Source organism: Nycticebus coucang, chromosome 19, assembly GCF_027406575.1.
Source record: "Nycticebus coucang isolate mNycCou1 chromosome 19, mNycCou1.pri, whole genome shotgun sequence".
Taxonomy (NCBI): Eukaryota; Metazoa; Chordata; class Mammalia; order Primates; family Lorisidae; genus Nycticebus; species Nycticebus coucang.
The window spans coordinates 14,923,083-14,936,501 of NC_069798.1; the positions used below are offsets into that span (position 1 = coordinate 14,923,083).

General features: G+C 46.3%; 1 protein-coding gene and 1 non-coding gene across 3 annotated transcripts in view; both read left to right on the top strand.

Annotated features, from left to right (window-relative positions):
* Positions 1-13,419, top strand: part of CABLES1 (Cdk5 and Abl enzyme substrate 1) — a 108,596-nt gene that overhangs the window by 12,609 nt on the left and 82,568 nt on the right. The gene's annotated exons all lie outside the window — the stretch shown is intronic.
* LOC128572172 (U6 spliceosomal RNA) lies at positions 10,464-10,567 on the top strand. Its single transcript, XR_008376083.1, has one exon. It is a non-coding gene; the product is annotated as a U6 spliceosomal RNA (small nuclear RNA).

The following is a 13,419-nucleotide window of genomic DNA, read 5'->3' on the forward strand; positions in this document are numbered from 1 at the left end:
ATGTGAAGTCATAGTTGTATGCTGCTCTGGGGACTTGGTGTCACCATTCCCCTCTGTTCCCCTCTGCACATGGGTCTCACCTTTTCTCTCTGAGTCCCCGACTGGGGCTTTGCCCGGGGCTCCCAGGTGGAGGCTGTTTGGCATTGGGTCAGCAGGGAATTCACTGTCAACTCTGCATGTGCATCTGTGTGCAGGGGTGGAGAGAAGAACCATTGTGCACGGAATCTGAGGTCCTGGGCAGCAGGAAGGGTCAGGGGCCACGTGCGTTGGGAGCGGTGGCTGTCCTGGAAGTGACTTTGGGACGGAGCCCACAGGGCGGCTGTGACTTCACGGGGGGTGCATGATGGTAGAGCACACTGGATGCTCCCTTTAAAGTGCGTGAACTTTATTTCAGACAAGAAGGGAGGCTTATGCACAGGGACAGGTCTGAGCAGAGCTGGGTTTTCCCGAACTATGGAGGTGGGCCGAATGAAGAAGGAAGCCATAGAGGTGCTTTTTGTTTTCAAAACAAACTCTTTTTGGCATCCTAGTTGTCTTTTCAGAAAAAGGAGCCTGTGCACATCCTAAATCTGTACGTCCAGGGAGTGTGTCTACTTCTACATGCACCGAGTTTTAGAGTTTCAGGGGGTTCGTGGACCACTGGAAATTCTCTCTACCGGAGAGTAGTTAAGAAAGCTGGTGTAGGAGCCCCCAGGAAGGGCGGGGTCAGCTGACCCACAAGACACTAGCTTTTCACTGTGGTCCTGGGTCGCTGCTTGGATTTTGGCCACGGCTTCCGGCACATCACCGCCCTGATGGGTCCTTTGTACCCCCACCTCTGCAGCACCTTGTTTTTCACTCAAGGGATGTGTACCGGGTTGAATAGTCCCCCCCCACCAGTTCACACCCACCTGGAACCTCAAAATGGGACTTTATCTGCAAATAAGTTCTTTGCTGATGTAACTAGTTTAGATGAGATCACAGTAGATTGGGCCCTAAATCCAGTGATTAGTGTCCTCCTAAGAGGCCACGTTAACACACAGAAGAGAGAAGCGAACACAGTATGGAAACCGAGACAGGAATTGGAGTGTCAGCAGCCAAAGAATGCCAAGGATGGCCCGGCAGCACCCCAGTGTGGAAGGGTCTGCCCTGGGGTTCCAGAAGGGATCTACTCTGCCAGCACCCTAATTGTTGACTTTTAGACTGACCTGTGAGGGAGTAGGTTTCTGTTGTTTTAAGTCACTTAAGCCACCCCTTTGTCCAAGTAGTTGGTCCCATCAGCCCTAGGGAAGAGATAGCCAGCAGCATCTCGGAGGTAGAGCTGGGACTGCCCTGCTCTGCAAGGTGGAACCTGCCTTCCTCTTCCTGGCCCCTGGGAGTGGATAGAAAGCCCAGTGCCGAGCCCATGTTGGTGGGAAGGATCTGTATATGGATGAGGTACCATGGAATTTTGAGGAAAACTTCAAACTCTAATGTGGATGCTTCTGTTTTTGTTCAGTTCTTTGGCACTGCTGCAGAATGTGCTCCCCGGACCAGCCGCACCCAGGAACTTCTTAGAAATGCAACCCCCCAGCCCTTGCCTTTGCTTTCCTGAACTGGAAACTCTGGGGCAGGGACATAATCTGGGCTTCAGCAAGCCCTCAGTATGTGTCTGATGTCCATGCGAGTTTGGGGACAGCCACCGTAGACCTTCTGGAAGATGTGCACAATGTCTAGTGCTATGTGAAATATTTTTACTTCCAAGCTTTCATCCTAGCGCAGATCAGTGGAAGTTAACCCCTGGCGTGGGGCTTTGCTGAGAGTCCAGGTAACACATAAGCACTGTTAGGCCCCTCACCTCTTGTCTGTCCCTGACACGGCCACACTTCCTCTCTGGTGAACTTGGAGACTCTAGAGAGTCCCTTCTGCATTAGCTTTCCTTGCCTCCTTGTGTTGGTTCCCTCATCTGTGTCCTGAAGTATTTTATACCTGCCTCCATTTTAAGGTCTTAGCTGTTTTTTTTTTAAGTATTCAAATGGATTTGTTGAGAGCCTCTGACCTGGGGACTTGGGTACACCAGAGATATGGGGCCTCTTCCACCATGGAGATGGGGGTGGGAGGAAAGGGAGACCAAAAAAATTACAAATAAATTCTGGAGGGTGCTCTGGAGGGAGCCACTTGGGGGGGATGTGTGTCTGTGAACATCTGTTAGATACAGTGGCCTGGAAAGGCCTTTCAGAGGAAGATGAGAAAGCAGTTAGCCACCTAAAGGTGGGACACAGGTTTCAGACCTTGGGAACTGTTCTGGGGCCCTGAGATGCCCACGAGCTTAATCTGTTAAGGAAGAGAAGGAAGGCCAGGGTGGAGGGGCATAATGACAGACGCAAGAATTGGGCAGGGCTCTGTGACGCCAAGAGCGCTCATTTTATTGGAAGCTGCAGGGAGTGGTGTGCTCTAGATGTGGGAGCTTCTTGCATCCAGAAAACAGCATCCTGCTGAGGAACACAGTGGCCTGGACTGGAGATGGTGAGGGGCTGATGGACTCAAGGTGCATTTTGGAGGTAGAATTTCTAGAACTTATGAGTGACTTGGATGGCCCCTGCCATCATGGAGCTTATATCTTAATTGGATAGAGATTCTTGAATAATCACCAGATGCATAGAAGGCTGCAGATAGGTGTGGACCACAGAGGGGATGGCCTCAATGCTCTTGGCCTGTAGTAAGAGCCAGGGTGGGAACAGCTGGTTGAAGAAGTGACTGCTGATCAGGGGGATCTCAGGATGAACAGACATCAGGTAGTTGGTGAGGACTGGGGCAGACAGGAGGAGCAGAGGGGGTGAATAAACAAGAGGCACTTAGTTGTGGTCCAGGGAGGACATGGTGGACATGTGGGCCACAGTGGTAGTGATGGGGTGGAGAGGAGTGAATGGACTTGGCAGAGACTTAGGACACAGTGGAATGGGTTGGAGATGGGCTGGATGTTGAGCTGGCCGAGAGGTGAGTACAAGGAGACTGGGTGGCAGTGCCATCTCTGAGTCAGGAGGAAGGCCTGGCACGATCCAACCTTAGGAGTTTAGAAAATACTACTTGGGAGCAAAATCATGCAAGCAAAGAAGTCCCTTTCTCCGTCTTTTCCCCTAGTCTTGTGCATGAACTCTCCTAATAGTTCAAGGTAATATATCCACAGGGTCATATAACTTTTTGATGGAAAATATATAAATACATATGGAGAATTTTCTTTTCCTCCCAAAGTGGAAAATGATGTTTATGCTTAGAGATCATTCCAAGTTTTCTATTCATTCTCAACTTATCTGGCCTAAATTTTGTATTATGACCTGGTAAGGTAAATGTTGAACAAACCAATTAAAAAAAAAAACAAAAACAAATCAGATTTCATTCATTTGATTTCAATTAAAACACATTTTCTTCTTATTAAAACAATTTTAGAATAAGATCATTAGATTTTTCAAGCATTCCTAGTTCAACTTGCACATATTTGCACCTAATTACCAAGTGCTGAAATGTGAGCAAGAAAGACCTGTTCTCCAAGAGAAGAAAGATGCCTCCTGGAAACGCATGACCATCTGGTAACTAAACTAGTACCCAGTGTACCTAAGATTTGTACTTGCTGTGTGTGTCAGAGTAAGGCTGGGGTGTGGTCTCAGTACTACGGATACTGCTGTGACTTTCTCCTGTTTTATTAGTGTTTTTTTTTTTGTAATAAAGGCTTGCTTGCTGAGTGATCACTTTATGAGCTACCTGCCCATATAGAGGTCACTTCACATCCCAGATCTGCCCTTTGCTGGGTGTGTAGCTGTAGGTGAGTTCCTAATCTCCTTGAGCCTCAGTTATCATCTGTAAAGAGTGGGAGATAACAGATTCCTCCTGTGACTGCAAAGAATAGGCTCTCTGATCTCTGTAAAGCACTTGTCAGTCTCTGGAATATGGTTCTCAATAGATACCTGGTGTGATTATTATATCTCAGGTACCCTGCTGGTGTTTTACAGATTTTATAGGGGCTGATACCAACATGTAAAGGGATTTGAACTTTGGAGAGTTGATTTCTCTCACCAAATCACAGGGAGCTGACAGCACAGGGATCCCCTCTAACTCTGAAGCCCACACTCTCCCAACCCTGCTCTGTTGCCTTTTGACATGTAACAGTTTCAACCTAAACAAGTGTCTTCTTGAGCAAAATGAATTCTGTTTTATGATCCATGTGTTTTGTGTTGACGCCCGCCTTGATTTGTGCTTTCACTGAGAACAAATGCTGTGTATGAGTTATCCACCCATCCTGCCCCTGCTGGTGGGAAGCCGCTACTGTAGAACCTCCATAGCTGACCACTTCCTTAAGTTGACTTGATTGCATAGACCGGACATGCGCCATGTGCATGTATCAGTGCCTTAGGCCTGGTTCCTTACGTTGACCATCCTCATAAGTGGACCAGTTCGATATGGTCCTTTAGGTGGTCAACTTACAGGGTTCTACTGCTCGTGTACACAGAATGACTATAGCAGACTTGTTTTATTTGACCCTGTTTGCTGCAAACACAAATGAATACTTGAGGGTCTGGTGGATAGGAAGTGATGGGAACACTGTATTTCAACCTGGCGATCCTGTGAGCAGTATTTCACAGAACCGGAAAGCATTTAGCCCGTGGAGCTTAAGAAGAGGTGCAGGGTTCGTTATGTGTAACTTCAGTTCTTTTGGAGCCAGGAAAATAAAACTCAAGACTGAAATGTAAGGAAGTGAATAAGATACTTGCAGACTGGTGAAATCTGGAATTAAAAAAAAAAAAAACAATATTTACATAGGAGTTCAGCTTTCATTTTATATTGTCACAAATTGGTACCAGATGCCCGCGTTTCAGACAGACTCCCAAGCCGAGCTGAGAGAGTGAGTTGGAAAACAAATCACTTTGCCATTTGGAATGCTGATTGATACTTTAGGAGTTTCTTTTTGTTTTCAAAGGGAAAATAATGTATATTACAGGTCTAGAAAACAGAACTTTTATAAATGGCAATTAACAAAAGATGCCCAAGGGAGGAAGTCTCTGGTTTCTTTTTATAACCCTGGCAAAAGTAATCAAAGTGACATTTTATTAGAACTGGCATCTCCCACCTGCTCTGGGAGTTAGTTTGGCTTTGTATAGCCATGTCCAGAGCTGGTAGCTCCATTTCCATTTTCCTTCCACCTCGGCTGAGGGAAAGCACAGGAGTTATTTCTGTCTGGGGCTGCAGTGGCTTGTGGTCTCCATGTGGCAGGATCTCCAAATCATGGTGGCGGTGCACGTTTCCCCCTGTGGCTTAAAGAAGTGTCCTTTCATTTTGCATCCTAGGTTTGATCTCAACAGTGTTTCCATTTTTTCTTGCTGGCCTTTGAATGACTCATAAAATGAGTTTTGAACGTCTGACACCTCTGCCTCAGCCCTTGAATGCTTGCTAAGAGGTGTTGCCAGGCAAGAATGTATTCTGGTTTTGCCAGTAAGTTGTCGGGGTCACCTGGACAGGGAGAGCTGAGTCTGTTCTGGCTGGAACCTTGGATGCTGTAAGACTCTAGTGAGGATTGCTCTCTGAGGCCCTACCTGGAAGAGAAATATCAGTCCTGACATGGGCCAGCAGGTAGGTTCTGGTGGAATGAGGCCATCTAGAATAGAGAGGGACTCCTTAGATGGTCTGTCAACCCCCTTCAGACCCCAAGGCGGGCCTTGGTATTTCCTCCAGCAGGCTGGCCATAGGCTCTCAGGTTGATGAGAAGGAACCTCAACCTCAGACTGAGAGTGGAGAGGCTGCTTTGTGCTTCTGAGCCCCAGATGTTGGAATGAGAGGACAAGAGCTCTCATCCCTGCTGTCTGGACCAGAGGCTTCTCAGCTGTGAAAGAGACCCAGAAACCCAGGGAGACAGCACCAAGCAGAGCCAGGACTCTGGACACCATGTCTATGCTCTGTCCTTCTGCGCTGGAAGCCTCTGTTTGTAGATTTCTGTTATAAAATTTCCACACCTGTAATCCTCACATTCTGGAAGGCCGAGGCATGTGGATCACCTGAGCTCAGGAGTAGGAGACCAGTCTGAGCAAGAGTGAGACCCCACGTCTATTAAAAATAGAAAAACTAGCTGGGCATCATAGTGGGTGCCTGTAGTCCCAGCTACTTGGGAGGCTGAGGCAGGAAGATATTTTGAGCCCAGGAGTTTGAGGTTGCTGAGCTCTGATGCCACAGCACTCTATCCAGGGTGACAGGGTGAGACTCTGTCTCAAATTCTAGCTAATAAAGTCAATTACCATTACTCAGAGTAGTTTGTTTTATGAAGCTGCTATAATCACTGAATTAGAAAATACGAACTATGGTTCCTGGGGAAGTACATGGTGAGTCTCCCTGAAACCTCTGGTCACAACATTTTCCTCGTGTGGTCAGTACATGATCTTGTGTCATGGATGTGTCTTTTTAAAGACACCTTATTTACTATATGCTGTTGATTCGACATTGAACTCACAAACAGCAGTGTACCTCATCCTGAGCTTCTGTTTTCTAACACGAATTTTCTCACGAGGCACATGGCAGCCTCCTTCTGCTTAGGAACACCAGACAGCATGTCGGCTCTGTGCTTGGGGCCATTTTAAAGCAAAATCACCAACAAAAATGCAAAAAGCGTGGCACTGAAAGTGCCAAGAAAAGGATAAGTATGAGCCAAAACAAGAGGGCAGAAGGTCACCTTTTCACCTCAGCTAGAAATCTGTATGTCGGGTGACTCAGACATTTTGGCCACTCTGCCAGTGACCATGAAGGTGCCGTGTGTATTGATTTCAGGGTTATGAATAAATTGCAGCAAGTAGGTGAATTTGCAAATGCAGAATGGGGTTGTCATGAAGCTCTACTGCGCTTTATCCAGGGGTGTATTAGCCTCGGTGGGTGGGTCCTGGAAAGAGTCTGTTCTCTTTCACAAGGGCCTGCTTCAGCCAGTCTCATTCAGTCCTTGTAATACCCTTGAACCGGGAAGGGCTGGCTTAACATCATCTCACTATTGACAAGGAAGCCAAAAATCCCAGTGCTGACGTGACCCACAGCCACAGCAGGAAGAAAGTGGGACGCCTTTCGCATCTCCCGCAGAAGATAATCAGGCTTTGAATGAGGTAGGGAGACCACCTGAAATGACAGAATTTAAATGCTGACATCATATTTCAATACTGTTTGACGGAAAGCAGCCTGGTGTTGTGATGAGGAGCATAAATCTTGAAGCCAGACTCCTAGGTTTGAATCCTGCCTTTGCTACTTCTCCACCTGTGGTGTTTGGGCAGTTTATAGATAAAGTTAAACCTTTGTGATTCTTCGTTTCCTTATTTGTAAAATAAAAATAGTACTAACACCTAACATGTGGGCCCGTGTAAGACAGGGAGTTCATTCATTTTTGGTGCCTTGATCCGTGCCTGACACCTGTGGGCCCTCTGAGCTTCAGTTGTGATTACCCTTCAGCCGTAGACACTCGGGGAATGCGCGCTGGGCTATCAGCGATGACACGAAATAAATTAGGGAAACGGTATGGTATGGTTGTCGTTGCCTGGTACAGAGCCAAGAAGGGATTTTACAATTTTCCAGTCCTTTTGATCTGTTTGGGTTACATGGTTTGGGCCTGGAAAATATGGTTTAGAGCTTTATTTATCCAGTTTAACTGTCAGCAGTGAGCAGATTAAACAGACCTTTTCGTGAAGCCTGTGTCATTTTTGATGAGTGGACAGCTAATCAGATGAGCAAATAGTCATGGGCACCTGCCAGGTTTAATAGTCTTACCTCGAACGTGTGAACATTTGACAGAAGATGAGAATAAGCGTGACACAGCGAACATGATTAGTCATCTAGTGGATTTCCACGCCACTCCCAAAGCGCCATTTTCACAACTACTGAACTGTATTTAAAACTGCTGGTTTTCCTTCCCCTCCATCTACATGGCATCTGGTGAAGATATTGGTAAACGGGCGTCTTATGCCCCACGGGGGTGGGGTGCAGGAGAGTACACCTTTCTAAGCAGGTCTCAGGCAGCCAGCCACACCCAGGTGTGATGCCTTTCACATCTCCAGCAGAAGACAATTAAAAAGGAAGTAGAGTTATTTGACCCTGGCCTTCAAATAAGCAGCACCAAATTAATCTTTGGGGGGATGCTTAGAATACATAAATAGAACAAAGTCTACAAGAGTATCTTAGGAAATTCCTCTCTGCTTTTGTGGAGACAAGGTCTTAGAATTTTCCAGGCCAAGCAGGGGGGAGGGGTTCTGTTATTTTCTTACAAAAATTTGCAGCCCAAAGTTCATATTTGGCCTATTGGTCAAATATTCAACTTTGCCTAGCCTAACTTGCTTGTCTTAGTAAGCTTGCTGAAGCACCGTTGTTAGAAAAACTATTTTCTTGAGAGAAAAGGGCACCTTCCCTACAAGCAAGTAGTTGGCAATGTGTTTTAAGTAGACCTTTTACCCTAGTTTTCTTTTCTACTGTATACACTTTTTATCAGCGAACAAGTGATTCATTCTTCTGTGTCTGTTTATTCTGCCTGAGGCAACAGTTTGAGATACACAGCTAAATAGATTCCAGTCAGATGATCCCGACTATGTGAGCTTATAAAAGACATCTGTTTAAGTTTAAAAATAAATAATTAACACACATGCACAGACAAAAGGTTGTTACTCCTAGCGAGATTAAAATTAGTCTGCTGCCGCCGTCTTTATAGGTTTCTCAAAAGAATTTAGGGTTGTGGTTCTTTCCCCCATTTCTTCTAAAGCTAAGAATGTAGGTAGAGAACATGATTAAGGTTTGTTTCCTTCCTTCTCTCTGTTTTTCTTTTTTTAAACTTGGCACGTCACACAGGACAGTGGGACTCTTTAATCTCCCTGGAGATTCACAAGGTAACTCTTAATGGCTACTTTGAAATTATGTAAATAAGATAAAATTATCTCAAGAACTTTCAAAAAAATGTTTTGATTTTCAAGTAGCTGTTTTGGTAGATGATGGATTACTAGTGTCTTGAATTCAGAAATGGAAAAGACATGGGTAAAGCTGTCTTTTACAAGACCCTCCACCCCAGGTGTGTGTGTGCCAAGCCCACTGAGGCCCTGCAGTGCCTGTCGCCTGTCTGCCTACTGGTCCAAGAGGTAGGCTGAGCTCATCCGTTGCAGCAGCCGGTCAGGTGTGGGGGAAGGTGGTCCTGGTCGTCGCCCCCATCCGGTTACCTGAAGTATTTCCAGGGGGCCTGATGCCCTGTCTGGTCTTCATTCTCAGACTCCCTTGTTAGTGAAGGCCCTGTCTGAATAGCAGCTGGTCTGCAGACTGTGGTAACATAAAAAAATATACCTCACTTTATAAATCATGTCTTCATATTTTCTCCTAAAATACTAGTCTTGTGTGGGGTGCTATCTTCCAGAAATGTTGTATGTAAATTACAGTTGTGTTAAAAGGAGTGACAATTAAAAAACAGTAAAACCATCTGTAATCACACGCTGCTAAGTTTGGGTATACTTGCTCTTTGGGTGGGCTCTGTCTTCCATCTATCTGTTCCCTGTTGGTTTTTTGTTTGTTTTGTTTTTTTTTTTTTTTTTTTAGACAAAGTCTCAATTTATTGCCCCCAATAGAGTGCAGTGGCTTCATAGCTCAAATTCTGGTTCAAGCAATCCTCTTGCTTCAGCCTTCCACATAGCTAGGACTATAGACACCCTCCACAACACCTGGCTATTTTTAGAGACGAGGTCTCACTCTTGCTCAGGGGGTCTCTTACTCCTGAGCTCAGGCAATCCACCCGTTGGCCTCCCAGAGTGCTGGAATTACAGATGTGAGCCACTGTGCCCGGCCTTGTTCTGTGTACTGTGAAGCAGGCTCTGGGCTAGCACATGAGGCAAACACAGACTCTGCTTTCAGAGGGTCTGAGGACTACATAACATCTATATATAATCTGTATATACATACACTTAGCATCATGCTTTACATATGTTCTCAAATTGTTTATTAAGGGCAAAAAAAGACCACATTTTTAAAGTATGAAGACAACAACAGGAAATCCTTTGTAAGAAAATTTTTATAATGGAGAATAAAATGTCACATTCTTTTTAAACAGGACATTGTTAGCTTAGCTAGATGCTTGATGTCCTTCCGTATGATTTAGGCAGCTAAAAGCTGGCACGTACCTGACGTTTTTCATTCAGTTCACTGTTTCAGGAGAGGCTTGTTAAGCATATGCCACGTCCCAGGGACTGGGCATAGGAGGCTGAACAACAACATCCTTGGTTTTTACCCTCAGGGAACTGACAGTCCTGGCAGGAGACATATGAACTAAAATAAAACTAAAATACAGGTGTAAATTGTGTAAAGTTCCCTGGAAGAAAAGAATAACAGGCAGGGAGAACCGCTTTTACCGGGTGGAATCAAGGAAGGCTTCTTGGAGGAAGTGTCTTGGGCCACCAGCAGGTGAGGAGTAGATGAGCAAGGATTCACACAGGGATAATGACAGGTTCCAAAGCCACGTGGCAGGGCTCACTGGGCAGCACAGAAACTAAAATTGGAACGAAACAGAAGATTAGCATGGCCCCTGTGCAAGGATGACATGCAAGTTCATGTGGCGAAAAAAGAGCTCCTTTGGGGAAGAAACCAGGGTGGCCAAGGAGTATAAGCAGAGGAGAGGGTAGCAAGCCTGGCTTAGGGCCTGTAGGCTTCAGTTCAGGATTCATGTTTCTTAGTGCAGTGGGAAAACAGTCCATGGGATTGAAGCACGGAGCCATGAGATGGAGTTAGCTCATGCTGGCTGATCAGGCAGGAAGGATGGTGTGGGTCAGGCCGGGGTGGGCACGCTCGTGGAGTGTTCAAGATCTATTTCAGAAATAGATAGGACAGTGCTCAATGAGGGACTGAAGGTGGATGTGTCAGGGAGGGGGTGTCAAAAATAACTCCTGGGTGTGCCAACTGTGGTGAGATGTGCCTGTGGTCCCAGCTACTTAGGAGGCTGATACAGGAGGATTGCTTCAGCCTGGGAGTGTGAGGTTGTGAGCTATGATAATGTCACTGCACTCTAGCCTGGTTGACAGCAAGACCCTGGCTCTTAAAAAAAGCATCAAAACAAAACACCTCTCTTGAGTCACAATATCACTGAAACAGGGCAGCGTGGGTGGGGCTGGCTTAATGAGGGAGGAGGAGGAGGAGGTTGAATTTGGCACGAGAAGTTTGAGTTACCCATGAAGATGCCACATGGAAATTTTTAAAAGGCACTTGGATATTCGAGAGCCTGGAGCTTCAAAGCAAGGTGGGGGAGGGGTATTGGAGAAAACAGGTTAGACGTCGTCAGTGTATAGATGATGTTCAAAGTCAAAGGAGGTGAAAGCGTGGGGGGCGGGGTGTTAGGAGACCCTTGGAGTGTCTTCTGTGTGCAGAGCTCTAGGAAAGGAGCACAGAGCAGCAGAAACAGGGACAGGTGGCCAAGATGCAGGAACAGAACCAGGGGGCTGGCCGGGGAGCCTGGGTGGCTGGGTGGCTGGGAGAGGGTTTGGAGAGGGAGTTAGAGAAACACAGCAAGCCGTGACCACAAAGAGCCTTTTAAAAACTGGTGAGCAAGGATTTGTAGTGACATCGAACTGCTTCACGGTGGGGTCACTTAACACCAGGAAGCAGGTTGTGGTTAGTGAGAGGAGGGAGTGTCTTTCCCAATTACCTTTTGCTATTAATATATAAATATGTATCTTCATCAGGATTTGTTTTCTTTAACAAGTTTTGAAAGCAATAGTTTAAAAAATGTAAATATGTAATCTGTATAACACTCCTCTGAAGTAGGATCTTATTTCCCTGATAGGGAAAAGAAATTTTTTTTTCTTTTTAAGCAGTCTCACTTTGTCAAAACAGTGCCGTGGCATTGTAGCTCACAGCTACATAGCTCACAAATTCCTGGGCTCAAAAGATCCTCTTGCCTCACCCTTCCCAGTAGCTGGGACTATAGGTGGCTGCCACCACACCCCACTAGTTTTATATATTTTATTTTTAGTAGATGCAGGGTCTCACTCTTGTTCAGACTGGTCTCGAACTCTTGAACTCAAGTGATCCTCCTGCCTCGGCCTCCCAGAGTGCTGGGATAACAGGCGTGAGCCGAGCCACCGCACCCTGATCTGATAGAGATACTGAGGCACGAGATTATTGAGATCAACTACAGTCCCAGTGCTGAGAAATCATGCTGGTCCCAGTGCTGAGAAATCATGCTGGTTCCAGGGTCAGGTTCCTAACCACCAAGCCATATTACTACCTTTGGGGGTCTGTGGCCACCATGGAGTTCGTTCATCACCCTCCCTTGTGGGAAAGTGGAATTGTTTCAAAAACCTAATGTAGTCAGAAATACCACTTTGCCCCAAAGTATCTAAAGGCTCTTTTGTCTGGAATCACCCAGATTCGGCATCATTGACTAATTTCACTTTGCACATTAGGATTGGGCTGGCTCCCTGTAGCCTGCAGGATGTAGTCAGCCCTTGCACCTCGTTCTCGGTCCCTCCTCAGGTGGCTGTGGGCCGGTGCCGGTCGTCACGGGGCCAGCAGCCAGTGCATGCCTGGCCCTGACGGCGTCCTCGCAAGGCCGGCTGTCCGCCCCCACTGCTGGGGAGGGCGTAGGCACCCCTGCAGGCATCTGGGCCCACGTTGCCAGTTGCACGAGAGGAACCGAGATTCTTTCCTCATGTTAGGTTTAACTACAAGCCAGACTCCCACTGCAGACTGTGATGTCAGGAGAAGGGGGGTTTGGTGTGCCAGACATTCCTTCATGCCTCTGCTAATAAACTGAGCAGAGAGGGCAGACCAGTGCTACACGAAGCCTTCTTTTTCTTTTTGCTGGAAATTTTTATTTTTTAAATTCAGTAGATTTAAGGAATACAAATGGGTTTTTGTTAAGTGGACGAATTGTATGGGGATGAAGTCTGGGTTTTAGTGTACTTGTCACTTGATAGTGCACCTTGAACCTGATACGTGATTTTTCATCCCTCATTTCATCCCTACCTTCCCTCTCCCTCTGAATCTCTAGTGTCCATTTGGGCTCTCTTTGACCACGCATACCCTTATTTGCTAGATTTTTTTTTTTTTTTTGAGACAGAGTGTCACTATGTCACCCTCGGTACAGTGCCATGGCATCACAGCTCACAGCAACCTCCAACTCTTGGGCTTAAGTGATTCTCTTGCCTCAGCTCCCCAAGTAGCTGGGACTACAGGCGCCCACCACAACGCCCGGCTATTTTTTTTGTTGTTATTATTATCATTGTTTAGCAGGTCCTGGCTGGGTTTGAACCCACCAGCCCCCGTGCATGTGGCCAGGGCCCTAACCCCTGAGCTACGGGTGCCAAGCCGTGCTGAATAATTTTTAAAAATTCTTTAATTGGGGTAAAACAAAATTTATCATCTTTCAGCCATTTTTAAGTATGCATTTCAGTAATGTTAAGTATATTCACACTGTTGTGCAACCAG